Source organism: Telmatherina bonti (genome assembly GCF_933228915.1).
Source record: "Telmatherina bonti genome assembly, chromosome: 4".
NCBI lineage: Eukaryota > Metazoa > Chordata > Actinopteri > Atheriniformes > Telmatherinidae > Telmatherina > Telmatherina bonti.
This window is the reverse complement of record NC_136622.1, coordinates 3164095-3180804: the sequence shown is the minus strand read 5'-3', so window position 1 is coordinate 3180804 and position 16710 is coordinate 3164095.

The following is a 16710-nucleotide window of genomic DNA, read 5'->3' as shown; positions in this document are numbered from 1 at the left end:
ACTCCTCCACCTCCTCCGGGTGTAAACGACTCCACCACCTCCTCCGGGTGTAAACGACTCCTCCACCTCCTCGCGGGTGTAAACGACTCCACCACCTCCTCGGGAGTGTAAACGACTCCACCACCTCCTCGCCGGTGTAAACGACTCCTCCACCTCCTCGCGAATGTAAACGCTCCTCCACCTCCTCGCCGGTGTAAACGACTCCTCCACCTCCTCCGGGTGTAAACGACTCCACCACCTCCTCGCGGGTGTAAACGACTCCTCCACCTCCTCCGTGGTGTAAACAACACCACCACCTCCTCCGGGTGTAAACGACTGCACCACCTCCTCCGGGTGTAAACGACTCCTCCACCTCTTCGGGGGTGTAAACGACTCCTCCACCTCCTCGGGGGTGTAAACAACTCCTCCACCTCTTCGGGGGTGTAAACGACTCCTCCACCTCCTCGCGGGTGTAAACGACTCCTCAACCTCCTCGGGAGTGTAAACGACTCCTCCACCTCCTCGCGGGTGTAAACGCTCCTCCACCTCCTCGCCGGTGTAAACGACTCCTCCACCTCCTCGCGGGTGTAAACGCTCCTCCACCTCCTCGCGGGTATAAACGACTCCTCCACCTCCTCGCGGGTGTAAACGACTCCTCCATCTCCTCCGGGTGTAAACGACTCCACCACCTCCTCCGGGTGTAAACGACTCCTCCACCTCCTCGGGCGTATAAACGACTCCACCACCTCCTCCGGGTGTAAACGACTCCTCCACCTCCTCGCGGGTGTAAACGACTCCACCACCTCCTCGCGGGTGTTAACGAGTCCTCCACCTCCTCCGGGTGTAAACGACTCCTCCACCTCCTCTGGGGTGTAAAGGACTCCACCACCTCCTCCGGGTGTAAACGACTCCTCCACCTCCTCGCGGGTGTAAACGACTCCTCCACCTCCTCCAGGTGTAAACGACTCCTCCACCTCCTCGGGGGTGTAAACGACTCCTCCACCTCCTCGCGGATGTAGACGCTCCTCCACCTCCTTGCCGGTGTAAACGACTCCACCACCTCCTCGCGGGTGTAAACGACTCGTCCACCTCCTCCGGGGTGTAAACAACTCCACCACCTCCTCCGGGTGTATACGACTCCACCACCTCCTCCGGGTGTAAACGACTCCACCAACTCCTCCGGGTGTAAACGACTGCACAACCTCCTCGCGGGTTTAAACGACTCCTCCACCTCCTCGCCGGTGTAAACGACTCCACCACCTCCTCGCCGGTATGAACGACTCCTCCACCTCCTCGCGGGTGTAAATGACTCCACCACCTCCTCGCCGGTATGAACGACTCCTCCACCTCCTCGCCGGTGTAACCAACTCCTCCACCTCCTAGCCGGTTTAAACGACTCCTCCACCTCCTCGCGGGTGTAAACGACTCCACCACCTCCTCGCGGGTGTAAACGACTCCTCCACCTCCTCGCTGGTGTAAACGACTCCACCACCTCCTCGCCGGTATGAACGACTCCTCCACCTCCTCGCCGGTGTAAACAACTCCTCCACCTCCTCGCCGGTTTAAACGACTCCTCCACCTCCTCCCGGGTGTAAACGACTCCACCACCTCCTCGCGGGTGTAAACGACTCCACCACCTCCTCGCTGGTGTAAACGACTCCACCACCTCCTCCGGGTGTAAACGACTCCTCCACCTCCTTGCCGGTTTAAACGACTCCTCCACCTCCTCGCGGGTGTAAACGACTCCACCACCTCCTCGCGGATGTAAACGACTCCACCACCTCCTCCGGGTGTAAACGACTCCTCGACCTCCTCGGGCGTGTAAACGACTGCACCACCTCCTTGCGGGTGTAAACGACTCCTCCACCTCCTCGGGGGTGTAAAACACTCCTCCACCTCCTCGGGGGTGTAAACGACTCCTCCACCTCCTCGCGGGTGTAAACGACTCCACCACCTCCTCGCCGGTTTAAACGACTCCTCCACCTCCTCGCCGGTTTAAACGACTCCTCCACCTCCTCCGGGTGTAATCGACTCCACCACCTCCTCCGGGTGTAAACGACTCCTCCACCTCCTCGCGGGTGTAAACGACTCCACCACCTCCTCGGGAGTGTAAACGACTCCACCACCTCCTCGCGGGTGTAGACGACTCCTCCACCTCCTCCGGGGTGTAAACAACACCACCACCTCCTCCGGGTGTAAACGACTCCACCACCTCCTCCGGGTGTAAACGACTGCACCACCTCCTCCGGGTGTAAACGACTCCTCCACCTCCTCGCGGGTGTAAACGACTCCTCCACCTCGTCCGGATGTAAACGACTCCACCACCTCCTCCGGGTGTAAACGACTCCTCCACCTCCTCGCGGGTGTAAACGACTCCTCCACCTCCTCCGGATGTAAACGACTCCACCACCTCCTCGCGGGTGTAAACGACTCCTCCACCTCCTCCGGATGTAAACAACTCCACCACCTCCTCCGGGTGTAAACGACTCCTCCACCTCCTCCGGATGTAAACGACTCCACCACCTCCTCCGGGTGTAAACGACTCCTCCACCTCCTCGCGGGTTTAAACGACTCCACCACCTCCTCCGGGTGTAAACGACTCCTCCACCTCCTCCGGATGTAAACGACTCCACCACCTCCTCCGGGTGTAAACGACTCCTCCACCTCCTCGCGGGTTTAAACGACTCCACCACCTCCTCCGGGTGTAAACGACTCCTCCACCTCCTCGCGGGTGTAAACGACTCCTCCACCTCCTCCGGATGTAAACGACTCCACCACCTCCTCCGGGTGTAAACGACTCCTCCACCTCCTCCGGATGTAAACGACTCCTCCACCTCCTCGCGGGTGTAGACGACTCCACCACCTCCTCCGGTTGTAAACGACTCCTCCACCTCCTCGCGGGTGTAAACGACTCCACCACCTCCTCCGGGTGTAAACGACTACTCCACCTCCTCGCGGGTGTAAACGACTCCTCCACCTCCTCCGGATGTAAACGACTCCACCACCTCCTCCGGGTGTAAACGACTCCTCCACCTCCTCCGGATGTAAACGACTCCACCACCTCCTCCGGGTGTAAACGACTCCTCCACCTCCTCGCGGGTGTTAACAACTCCTCCACCTCCTCGCGGGTGTAAACGACTCCTCCACCTCCTCGGGAGTGTAAACGACTCCTCCACCTCCTCGTGGGTGTAAACGACTCCTCCACCTCCTCGCCGGTTTAAACGACTCCTCCACCTCCTCGCCCGTTTAAACGACTCCTCCACCTCCTACGGGTGTAAACGACTCCTCCACCTCCTCGCGGATGTAAACGCTCCTCCACCTCATCGGCGGTGTAAACAACTCCTCCACCTCTTGGGGGGTGTAAACGACTCCTCCACCTCCTCGCGGGTGTAAACGACTCCTCCACCTCCTCGCCGGTTTAAACGACTCCTCCACCTCCTCGCCGGTTTAAACGACTCCTCCACCTCCTACGGGTGTAAACGACTCCTCCACCTCCTCCGGGTGTAAACGACTCCTCCACCTCCTCGCGGGTGTAAACGACTCCACCACCTCCTCCGGGTGTAAACGACTCCTCCACCTCCTCGCGGGTGTAAACGACTCCTCCACCTCGTCCGGATGTAAACGACTCCACCACCTCCTCCGGGTGTAAACGACTCCTCCACCTCCTCGTGGGTGTAAACGACTCCTCCACCTCCTCGCCGGTTTAAACGACTCCTCCACCTCCTCGCCCGTTTAAACGACTCCTCCACCTCCTACGGGTGTAAACGACTCCTCCACCTCCTCGCGGGTGTAAACGACTCCTCCACCTCCTCCGGATGTAAACGACTCCACCACCTCCTCCGGGTGTAAACGACTCCTCCACCGCCTCCGGATGTAAACGACTCCTCCACCTCCTCGCCGGTTTAAACGACTCCTCCACCTCCTCCGGGTGTAAACGACTCCACCACCTCCTCCGGGTGTAAACGACTCCTCCACCTCCTCGCGGGTTTAAACGACTCCACCACCTCCTCCGGGTGTAAACGACTCCACCACCTCCTCCGGGTGTAAACGACTCCTCCACCTCCTCGCGGGTGTAAACGACTCCACCACCTCCTCCGGGTGTAAACGACTACTCCACCTCCTCGCGGGTGTAAACGACTACTCCACCTCCTCGCGGGTGTAAACGACTCCTCCACCTCCTCCGGATGTAAACGACTCCACCACCTCCTCCGGGTGTAAACGACTCCTCCACCTCCTCCGGATGTAAACGACTCCACCACCTCCTCCGGGTGTAAACGACTCCTCCACCTCCTCGCGGGTGTAAACAACTCCACCACCTCCTCGCGGGTGTAAACGACTCCTCCACCTCCTCGGGAGTGTAAACGACTCCACCACCTCCTCGCCGGTGTAAACGAGTCCTCCACCTCCTCGCGGATGTAAACGCTCCTCCACCTCATCGCCGGTGTAAACGACTCCTCCACCTCCTCGCGGGTGTAAACGACTCCTCCACCTCCTACGGGTGAAAACGACTCCTCCACCTGCTCCGGGTGTAAACGACTCCTCCACCTCCTCGCGGGTGTAAACGACTCCACCACCTCCTCGCGGGTGTAAACGACTCCTCCACCTCCTCGCCGGTTTAAACGACTCCTCCACCTCCTCGCGGGTTTAAACGACTCCTCCACCTCCTACGGGTGTAAACGACTCCTCCACCTGCTCCGGGTGTAAACGACTCCTCCACCTCCTCGCGGGTGTAAACGACTCCACCACCTCCTCCGGGTGTAAACGACTCCTCCACCTCCTCGCGGGTGTAAACGACTCCTCCACCTCGTCCGGATGTAAACGACTCCACAACCTCCTCCGGGTGTAAATGACTCCTCCACCTCCTCGCGGGTGTAAACGACTCCTCCACCTCCTCCGGATGTGAACGACTCCACCACCTCCTCGCGGGTGTAAACGACTCCTCCACCTCCTCCGGATGTAAACGACTCCACCACCTCCTCCGGGTGTAAACGACTCCTCCACCTCCTCCGGATGTAAACGACTCCACCACCTCCTCCGGGTGTAAACGACTCCTCCACCTCCTCGCGGGTTTAAACGACTCCACCACCTCCTCCGGGTGTAAACGACTCCTCCACCTCCTTGCGGGTGTAAACGACTACTCCACCTCCTCCGGATGTAAACGACTCCACCACCTCCTCCGGGTGTAAACGACTCCTCCACCTCCTCGCCGGTGTAAACGACTCCACCACCTCCTCCGGGTGTAAACGACTACTCCACCTCCTCGCGGGTGTAAACGACTCCTCCACCTCCTCCGGATGTAAACGACTCCACCACCTCCTCCGGGTGTAAACGACTCCTCCACCTCCTCCGGATGTAAACGACTCCACCACCTCCTCCGGGTGTAAACGACTCCTCCACCTCCTCGCGGGTGTAAACAACTCCACCACCTCCTTGCTGGTGTAAACAACACCTCCACCTCTTCGGGGGTGTAAACGACTCCTCCACCTCCTCGCGGGTGTAAACGACTCCTCCACCTCCTCGCGGGTGTAAACGACTCCTCCACCTCCTCGCCGGTTTAAACGACTCCTCCACCTCCTACGGGTGTAAACGACTCCTCCACCTCCACCGGGTGTAAACGACTCCTCCACCTCCTCGCGGGTGTAAACGACTCCACCACCTCCTCCGGGTGTAAACGACTCCTCCACCTCCTCGCGGGTGTAGACGACTCCTCCACCTCCTCCGGATGTAAACAACTCCACCACCTCCTCCGGATGTAAACGACTTCTCCACCTCCTCGCGGGTGTAAACGACTCCACCACCTCCTCGCCGGTGTAAACGACTCCTCCACCTCCTCGCCGGTTTAAACGACTCCTCCACTTCCTCCGGGTGTAAACGAATCCACCACCTCCTCCGGATGTAAACGACTCCACCACCTCCTCCGGGTGTAAACGACTCCTCCACCTCCTCCGGATGTAAACGACTTCTCCACCTCCTCGCGGGTGTAAACGACTCCACCACCTCCTCGCCGGTGTAAACGACTCCTCCACCTCCTCGCCGGTTTAAACGACTCCTCCACTTCCTCCGGGTGTAAACGACTCCACCACCTCCTCCGGGTGTAAACGACTACTCCACCTCCTCCGGATGTAAACGACTCCACCACCTCCTCGCGGGTGTAAACGACTCCTCCACCTCCTCGCGGGTGTAAGCGACTCCTCCACCTCCTCCGGGGTGTAAACAACTCCTCCACCTCCTCCGGGTGTAAACGACTCCTCCACCTCCTCGGGCGTGTAAACGACTCCACCACCTCCTCCGGGTGTAAACGACTGCACCACCTCCTTGCGGGTGTAAACGACTCCTCCACCTCCTCGGGGGTGTAAACGACTCCTCCACCTCCTCGCGGGTGTAAACGACTCCTCCACCTCCTCGCCGGTTTAAACGACTCCTCCACCTCCTCGCGGGTTTAAACGACTCCTCCACCTCCTACGGGTGAAAACGACTCCTCCACCTGCTCCGGGTGTAAACGACTCCTCCACCTCCTCGCGGGTGTAAACGACTCCACCACCTCCTCGCGGGTGTAAACGACTCCTCCACCTCCTCGCCGGTTTAAACGACTCCTCCACCTCCTCGCGGGTTTAAACGACTCCTCCACCTCCTACGGGTGTAAACGACTCCTCCACCTGCTCCGGGTGTAAACGACTCCTCCACCTCCTCGCGGGTGTAAACGACTCCACCACCTCCTCCGGGTGTAAACGACTCCTCCACCTCCTCGCGGGTGTAAACGACTCCTCCACCTCGTCCGGATGTAAACGACTCCACCACCTCCTCGCGGGTGTAAACGACTCCTCCACCTCCTCCGGATGTAAACAACTCCACCACCTCCTCCGGGTGTAAACGACTCCTCCACCTCCTCCGGATGTAAACGACTCCACCACCTCCTCCGGGTGTAAACGACTCCTCCACCTCCTCGCGGGTTTAAACGACTCCACCACCTCCTCCGGGTGTAAACGACTCCTCCACCTCCTCGCGGGTGTGAACGACTCCTCCACCTCCTCCGGATGTAAACGACTCCACCACCTCCTCCCGGTGTAAACGACTCCTCCACCTCCTACGGATGTAAACGACTTCTCCACCTCCTCGCGGGTGTAAACGACTCCACCACCTCCTCGCCGGTGTAAACGACTCCTCCACCTCCTCGCCGGTTTAAACGACTCCTCCACTTCCTCCGGGTGTAAACGAATCCACCACCTCCTCCGGATGTAAACGACTCCACCACCTCCTCCGGGTGTAAACGACTCCTCCACCTCCTCCGGATGTAAACGACTTCTCCACCTCCTCGCGGGTGTAAACGACTCCACCTCCTCCTCGCCGGTGTAAACGACTCCTCCACCTCCTCGCCGGTTTAAACGACTCCTCCACTTCCTCCGGGTGTAAACGACTCCACCACCTCCTCCGGGTGTAAACGACTACTCCACCTCCTCGCGGGTGTAAACGACTCCTCCACCTCCTCGGGAGTGTAAACGACTCCACCACCTGCTCCGGGTGTAAACGACTCCTCCACCTCCTCGCGGGTGTAAACGACTCCTCCACCTCCTCGGGGGTGTAAACGACTCCTCCACCTCCTCGCGGGTGTAAACGACTCCACCACCTCCTCGCCGGTGTAAACGACTGCACCACCTCCTTGCGGGTGTAAACGACTCCTCCACCTCCTCGGGGGTGTACACGACTCCTCCACCTCCTCGGGGGTGTAAACGACTCCTCAACCTCCTCGCGGGTGTAAACGACTCCTCCACCTCCTCGCGGGTGTAAACAACTCCACCACCTCCTCGCGGGTGTAAACGACTCCTCCACCTCCTGGCGGGTTTAATCGACTCCTCCACCTCCTCCGGGTGTAAACGACTCCACCACCTCCTCGGGGTGTAAACGACTCCTCCACCTCCTCGCGGGTGTAAACGACTCCACCACCTGCTCCGGGTGTAAACGACTCCTCCACCTCCTCGCGGGTGTAAATGACTCCTCCACCTCCTCCGGATGTAAACGACTCCACCACCTCCTCCGGGTGTAAACGACTCCTCCACCTCCTCGGGCGTATAAACGACTCCACCACCTCCACGGGTGTAAACGACTCCTCCACCTCCTCGCGGGTGTAAACGACTCCACCACCTCCTCGCGGGTGTAAACGACTCCTCCACCTCCTCCGGGTGTAAACGACTCCTCCACCTCCTCGGGGGTGTAAAGGACTCCACCACCTCCTCCGGGTGTAAACGACTCCTCCACCTCCTCGCGGGTGTAAACGACTCCTCCACCTCCTCCAGGTGTAAACGACTCCTCCACCTCCTCGGGGGTGTAAACGACTCCTCCACCTCCTCGCGGATGTAGACGCTCCTCCACCTCCTTGCCGGTGTAAACGACTCCACCACCTCCTCCGGGTGTAAACGACTCCACCACCTCCTCGCGGGTGTAAACGACTCGTCCACCTCCTCCGGGGTGTAAACAACTCCACCACCTCCTCCGGGTGTATACGACTCCACCACCTCCTCCGGGTGTAAACGACTCCACCAACTCCTCCGGGTGTAAACGACTGCACAACCTCCTCGCGGGTTTAAACGACTCCTCCACCTCCTCGCCGGTGTAAACGACTCCTCCACCTCCTCCGGGTGTAAACGACTCCTCCACCTCCTCGCCGGTGTAAACGACTCCTCCACCTCCTCGCGGGTGTAAACGACTCCACCACCTCCTCGCCGGTATGAACGACTCCTCCACCTCCTCGCGGGTGTAAACGACTCCACCACCTCCTCGCCGGTATGAACGACTCCTCCACCTCCTCGCCGGTGAAAACAACTCCTCCACCTCCTCGCCGGTTTAAACGACTCCTCCACCTCCTCGCGGGTGTAAACTACTCCACCACCTCCTCGCGGGTGTAAACGACTCCTCCACCTCCTCGCTGGTGTAAACGACTCCACCACCTCCTCGCCGGTATGAACGACTCCTCCACCTCCTCGCCGGTGTAAACAACTCCTCCACCTCCTCGCCGGTTTAAACGACTCCTCCACCTCCTCGCGGGTGTAAACGACTCCACCACCTCCTCGCGGGTGTAAACGACTCCACCACCTCCTCGCTGGTGTAAACGACTCCACCACCTCCTCCGGGTGTAAACGACTCCTCCACCTCCTTGCCGGTTTAAACGACTCCTCCACCTCCTCGCGGGTGTAAACGACTCCACCACCTCCTCCAGATGTAAACGACTCCACCACCTCCTCCGGGTGTAAACGACTCCTCCACCTCCTCGGGCGTGTAAACGACTCCACCACCTCCTCCGGGTGTAAACGACTCCTCCACCTCCTCGCGGGTGTAAACGACTCTACCACCTCCTCGCTGGTGTAAACGACTCCTCCACCTCCTCGCCGGTGTAAACAACTCCTCCACCTCCTCGCCGGTTTAAACGACTGCTCCACCTCCTCGCGGGTGTAAACGACTCCACCACCTCCTCGCGGGTGTAAACGACTCCACCACCTCCTCGCTGGTGTAAACGACTCCACCACCTCCTCCGGGTGTAAACGACTCCTCCACCTCCTTGCCGGTTTAAACGACTCCTCCACCTCCTCGCGGGTGTAAACGACTCCACCACCTCCTCGCGGATGTAAACGACTCCACCACCTCCTCCGGGTGTAAACGACTCCTCCACCTCCTCGGGCGTGTAAACGACTGCACCACCTCCTTGCGGGTGTAAACGACTCCTCCACCTCCTCGGGGGTGTAAACAACTCCTCCACCTCCTCGGGGGTGTAAACGACTCCTCCACCTCCTCGCGGGTGTAAACGACTCCACCACCTCCTCGCCGGTTTAAACGACTCCTCCACCTCCTCGCCGGTTTAAACGACTCCTCCACCTCCTCCGGGTGCAAACGACTCCACCACCTCCTCGCGGGTGTAAACGACTCCACCACCTCCTCGGGAGTGTAAACGACTCCACCACCTCCTCGCGGGTGTAAACGACTCCTCCACCTCCTCCGGGGTGTAAACAACACCACCACCTCCTCCGGGTGTAAACGACTCCACCACCTCCTCCGGGTGTAAACGACTGCACCACCTCCTCCGGGTGTAAACGACTCCTCCACCTCTTCGGGGGTGTAAACGACTCCTCCACCTCCTCGCGGGTGTAAACGACTCCACCACCTCCTCGCCGGTGTAAACGACTCCTCCACCTCCTCGCCGGTTTAAACGACTCCTCCACCTCCTCCACCTCCTCCGGGTGTAAACGACTCCACCACCTCCTCCGGGTGTAAACGACTCCTCCACCTGCTCCGGGTGTAAACGACTCCTCCACCTCCTCGCGGGTGTAAACGACTCCTCCACCTCCTCGGGGGTGTAAACGACTCCTCCACCTCGTCGGGGGTGTAAACGACTCCTCCACCTCCTCGCGGGTGTAAACGACTCCTCCACCTCCTCGCGGGTGTAAACGACTCCACCACCTCCTCGCCGGTGTAAACGACTGCACCACCTCCTTGCGGGTGTAAACGACTCCTCCAATTCCTCGGGGGTGTACACGACTCCTCCACCTCCTCGGGGGTGTAAACGACTCCTCCACCTCCTCGCGGGTGTAAACGACTCCTCCACCTCCTCGCGGGTGTAAACGACTCCACCACCTCCTCGCGGGTGTAAACGACTCCTCCACCTCTTGGCGGGTTTAATCGACTCCTCCACCTCCTCCGGGTGTAAACCACTCCACCACCTCCTCGGGGTGTAAACGACTCCTCCACCTCCTCGCGGGTGTAAACGACTCCACCACCTGCTCCGGGTGTAAACGACTCCTCCACCTCCTCGCGGGTGTAAACGACTCCTCCACCTCCTCCGGATGTAAACGACTCCACCACCTCCTCCGGGTGTAAACGACTCCTCCACCTCCTCCGGGTGTAAACGACTCCTCCACCTCCTCGCGGGTGTAAACGACTCCACCATCTCCTCCGGGTGTAAACGACTCCTCCACCTCCTCGCGGGTGTAAACGACTCCTCCACCTCCTCCGGATGTAAACGACTCCACCACCTCCTCGCCGGTGTAAACGACTCCTCCACCTCCTCCGGATGTAAACAACTCCACCACCTCCTCCGGGTGTAAACGACTCCTCCACCTCCTCGCGGGTGTAAACAACTCCACCACCTCCTCGCGGGTGTAAACTACTCCTCCACCTCCGCGGGAGTGTAAACGACTCCACCACCTCCTCGCCGGTGTAAACGACTCCTCCACCTCCTCGCGGATGTAAACGCTCCTCCACCTCCTCGCGGGTGTAAACGACTCCACCACCTCCTCACGGGTGTAAACGACTCCTCCACCTCCTCGGGGGTGTAAACAACTCCTCCACCTCCTCGGGGGTGTAAACGACTCCTCCACCTCCTCCGGGGTGTAAACAACACCACCACCTCCTCCGGGTGTAAACGACTCCACCACCTCCTCCGGGTGTAAACGACTGCACCACCTCCTCCGGGTGTAAACGACTCCTCCACCTCTTCGGGGGTGTAAACGACTCCTCCACCTCCTCGCGGGTGTAAACGACTCCTCCACCTCCTCGCCGGTTTAAACGACTCCTCCACCTCCTCCGGGTGTAAACGACTCCACCACCTCCTCCGGGTGTAAACGACTCCTCCACCTGCTCCGGGTGTAAACGACTCCTCCACCTCCTCGCGGGTGTAAACGACTCCTCCACCTCCTCGGGGGTGTAAACGACTCCTCCACCTCGTCGGGGGTGTAAACGACTCCTCCACCTCCTCGCGGGTGTAAACGACTCCTCCACCTCCTCGCGGGTGTAAACGACTCCACCACCTCCTCGCCGGTGTAAACGACTGCACCACCTCCTTGCGGGTGTAAACGACTCCTCCACCTCCTCGGGGGTGTACACGACTCCTCCACCTCCTCGGGGGTGTAAACGACTCCTCAACCTCCTCGCGGGTGTAAACGACTCCTCCACCTCCTCGCGGGTGTAAACGACTCCACCACCTCCTCGCGGGTGTAAACGACTCCTCCACCTCCTGGCGGGTTTAATCGACTCCTCCACCTCCTCCGGGTGTAAACGACTCCACCACCTCCTCGGGGTGTAAACGACTCCTCCACCTCCTCGCGGGTGTAAACGACTCCACCACCTGCTCCGGGTGTAAACGACTCCTCCACCTCCTCGCGGGTGTAAACGACTCCTCCACCTCCTCCGGATGTAAACGACTCCACCACCTCCTCCGGGTGTAAACGACTCCTCCACCTCCTCCGGGTGTAAACGACTCCTCCACCTCCTCGCGGGTGTAAACGACTCCACCATCTCCTCCGGGTGTAAACGACTCCTCCACCTCCTCGCGGGTGTAAACGACTCCTCCACCTCCTCCGGATGTAAACGACTCCACCACCTCCTCGCCGGTGTAAACGACTCCTCCACCTCCTCCGGATGTAAACGACTCCACCACCTCCTCCGGGTGTAAACGACTCCTCCACCTCCTCGCGGGTGTAAACAACTCCACCACCTCCTCGCGGGTGTAAACTACTCCTCCACCTCCGCGGGAGTGTAAACGACTCCACCACCTCCTCGCCGGTGTAAACGACTCCTCCACCTCCTCGCGGATGTAAACGCTCCTCCACCTCCTCGCCGGTTTAAACGACTCCTCCACCTCCTCGCAGGTGTAAACGACTCCACCACCTCCTCGCGGGTGTAAACGACTCCTCCACCTCCTCGGGGGTGTAAACAACTCCTCCACCTCCTCGGGGGTGTAAACGACTCCTCCACCTCCTCGCGGGTGTAAACGACTCCACCACCTCCTCGTCGGTGTAAACGACTCCTCCACCTCCTCGCCGGTTTAAACGACTCCTCCACCTCCTCCGGGTGTAAACGACTCCACCACCTCCTCGCGGGTGTAAACGACTCCTCCACCTCCTCGCGGGTGTAAACGACTCCACCACCTCCTCGGGAGTGTAAACGACTCCACCACCTCCTCGCCGGTGTAAACGACTCCTCCACCTCCTCGCGGATGTAAACGCTCCTCCACCTCCTCGCCGGTGTAAACGACTCCTCCACCTCCTCCGGGTGTAAACGACTCCACCACCTCCTCGCGGGTGTAAACGACTCCTCCACCTCCTCTGGGGTGTAAACAACACCACCACCTCCTCCGGGTGTAAACGACTCCACCACCTCCTACGGGTGTAAACGACTGCACCTCCTCCTCCGGGTGTAAACGACTCCTCCACCTCCTCGCCGGTGTAAACAACTCCTCCACCTCTTCGGGGGTGTAAACGACTCCACCACCTCCTCCGGGTGTAAACGACTCCTCCACCTCCTCGCGGGTGTAAACGACTCCACCACCTCCTCGGGAGTGTAAACGACTCCACCACCTCCTCGCCGGTGTAAACGACTCCTCCACCTCCTCGCGGATGTAAACTCTCCTCCACCTCCTCGCCTGTGTAAACGACTCCTCCACCTCCTCCGGGTGTAAACGACTCCACCACCTCCTCGCGGGTGTAAACGACTCCTCCACCTCCTCCGGGGTGTAAACAACTCCACCACCTCCTCCGGGTGTAAACAACTCCACCACCTCCTCCGGGTGTAAACGACTCCACCACCTACTCCGGGTGTAAACGACTGCACCAACTCCTCCGGGTGTAAACGACTCCTCCACCTCCTCGGGGGTGTAAACAACTCCTCCACCTCTTCGGGGGTGTAAACGACTCCTCCACCTCCTGGCGGGTGTAAACGACTCCTCCACCTCCTCGGGAGTGTAAACGACTCCTCCACCTCCTCGCGGGTGTAAACGCTCCTCCACCTCCTCGCCGGTGTAAACGACTTCTCCACCTCCTCGCGGGTGTAAACGCTCATCCACCTCCTCGCCGGTGTAAACGACTCCTCCACCTCCTCGCGGGTGTAAACGACTCCTCCACCTCCTCCGGGTGTAAACGACTCCTCCACCTCCTCGCGGGTGTAAACGACTCCACCACCTCCTCGCCGGTGTAAACGACTCCTCCACCTCCTCGCGGGTGTAAACGACTCCTCCACCTCCTTGGGAGTGTAACAAACTCCTCCACCTCCTAGCGGGTGTAAACGCTCCTCCACCTCCTCGCCGGTGTAAACGACTCCTCCATCTCCTCGCGGGTGTAAACGCTCCTCCACCTCCTCGCCGGTGTAAACAACTCCTCCACCTCTTCGGGGGTGTAAACGACTCCTCCACCTCCTGGCGGGTGTAAACGACTCCTCCACCTCCTCGGGAGTGTAAACGACTCCTCCACCTCCTCGGCGGTGTAAACAACTCCTCCACCTCTTCGGGGGTGTAAACGACTCCTCCACCTCCTCGCAGGTGTAAACGACTCCTCCACCTCCTCCGGGTGTAAACGACTCCACCACCTCCTCCGGGTGTAAACGACTCCTCCACCTCCTCGGGCGTGTAAACGACTCCACCACCTCCTCCGGGTGTAAACGACTCCTCCACCTCCTCGCGGGTGTAAACGACTCCACCACCTCCTCGCGGGTGTAAACGACTCCACCACCTCCTCCGGGTGTAAACGACTCCTCCACCTCCTCGCGGGTGTAAACGACTCCTCCACCTCCTCGCGGGTGTAAACGACTCCACCACCTCCTCGCGGGTGTAAACGACTCCTCCACCTCCTGGCGGGTTTAATCGACTCCTCCACCTCCTCCGGGTGTAAACGACTCCACCACCTCCTCGGGGTGTAAACGACTCCTCCACCTCCTCGCGGGTGTAAACGACTCCACCACCTGCTCCGGGTGTAAACGACTCCTCCACCTCCTCGCGGGTGTAAACGACTCCTCCACCTCCTCCGGATGTAAACGACTCCACCACCTCCTCCGGGTGTAAACGACTCCTCCACCTCCTCCGGGTGTAAACGACTCCTCCACTTCCTCGCGGGTGTAAACGACTCCACCATCTCCTCCGGGTGTAAACGACTCCTCCACCTCCTCGCGGGTGTAAACGACTCCTCCACCTCCTCGCGGGTGTAAACGACTCCTGCACCTCCTCCGGGTGTAAACGACTCCACCACCTCCTCGGGGTGTAAACGACTCCTCCACCTCCTCGCGGGTGTAAACGACTCCACCACCTGCTCCGGGTGTAAACGACTCCTCCACCTCCTCGCGGGTGTAAACGACTCCTCCACCTCCTCCGGATGTAAACGACTCCACCACCTCCTCCGGGTGTAAACGACTCCTCCACCTCCTCCGGGTGTAAACGACTCCTCCACCTCCTCGCGGGTGTAAACGACTCCACCATCTCCTCCGGGTGTAAACGACTCCTCCACCTCCTCGCGGGTGTAAACGACTCCTCCACCTCCTCCGGATGTAAACGACTCCACCACCTCCTCCGGGTGTAAACGACTCCTCCACCTCCTCGCGGGTGTAAACGACTCCACCACCTCCTCGCGGGTGTAAACTACTCCTCCACCTCCGCGGGAGTGTAAATGACTCCACCACCTCCTCGCCGGTGTAAACGACTCCTTCACCTCCTCGCGGATGTAAACGCTCCTCCACCTCCTCGCCGGTGTAAACGACTCCTCCACCTCCTCGCGGGTGTAAACGACTCCACCACCTCCTCGCGGGTGTAAACGACTCCTCCACCTCCTCCGGGGTGTAAACAACTCCTCCACCTCCTCGGGGGTGTAAACGACTCCTCCACCTCCCCGCGGGTGTAAACGACTCCACCACCTCCTCGCCGGTGTAAACGACTCCACCACCTCCTCCGGGTGTAAACGACTCCTCCACCTCCTCCGGGTGTAAACGACTCCTCCACCTCCTCGCGGGTGTAAACGACTCCACCATCTCCTCCGGGTGTAAACGACTCCTCCACCTCCTCGCGGGTGTAAACGACTCCTCCACCTCCTCCGGATGTAAACGACTCCACCACCTCCTCGCCGGTGTAAACGACTCCTCCACCTCCTCCGGATGTAAACGACTCCACCACCTCCTCCGGGTGTAAACGACTCCTCCACCTCCTCGCGGGTGTAAACGACTCCACCACCTCCTCGCGGGTGTAAACTACTCCTCCACCTCCGCGGGAGTGTAAACGACTCCACCACCTCCTCGCCGGTGTAAACGACTCCTTCACCTCCTCGCGGGTGTAAACGACTCCACCACCTCCTCGCGGGTGTAAACGACTCCTCCACCTCCTCTGGGGTGTAAACAACTCCACCACCTCCTCGCGGGTGTAAACGACTCCTCCACCTCCTCTGGGGTGTAAACGACTCCACCACCTCCTCGCCGGTGTAAACGACTCCTCCACCTCCTCGCCGATTTAAACGACTCCTCCACCTCCTCCGGATGTAAACGCTCCTCCACCTCCTAGCCGGTGTAAACGACTCCTCCACCTCCTCCGGGTGTAAACGACTCCACCACCTCCTCGCGGGTGTAAACGACTACTCCACCTCCTCCAGGGTGTAAACAACTCCACCACCTCCTCCGGGTGTAAACGACTCCACCACCTCCTCCGGGTGTAAACGACTGCACCACCTCCTCCGGGTGTAAACGACTCCTCCACCTCCTCGGGGGTGTAAACAACTCCTCCACCTCTTCGGGGGTGTAAACGACTCCTCCACCTCCTCGCGGGTGTAAACGACTCCTCCACCTCCTCGGGGGTGTAAACGACTCCTCCACCTCCTCGGGGGTGTAAACGACTCCTCCACCTCCTCGCGGGTGTAAACGACTCCTCCACCTCCTCCGGGTGTAAACGACTCCTCCACCTCCTCGGGGGTGTAAACGACTCCTCCACCTCCTCGGTAGTGT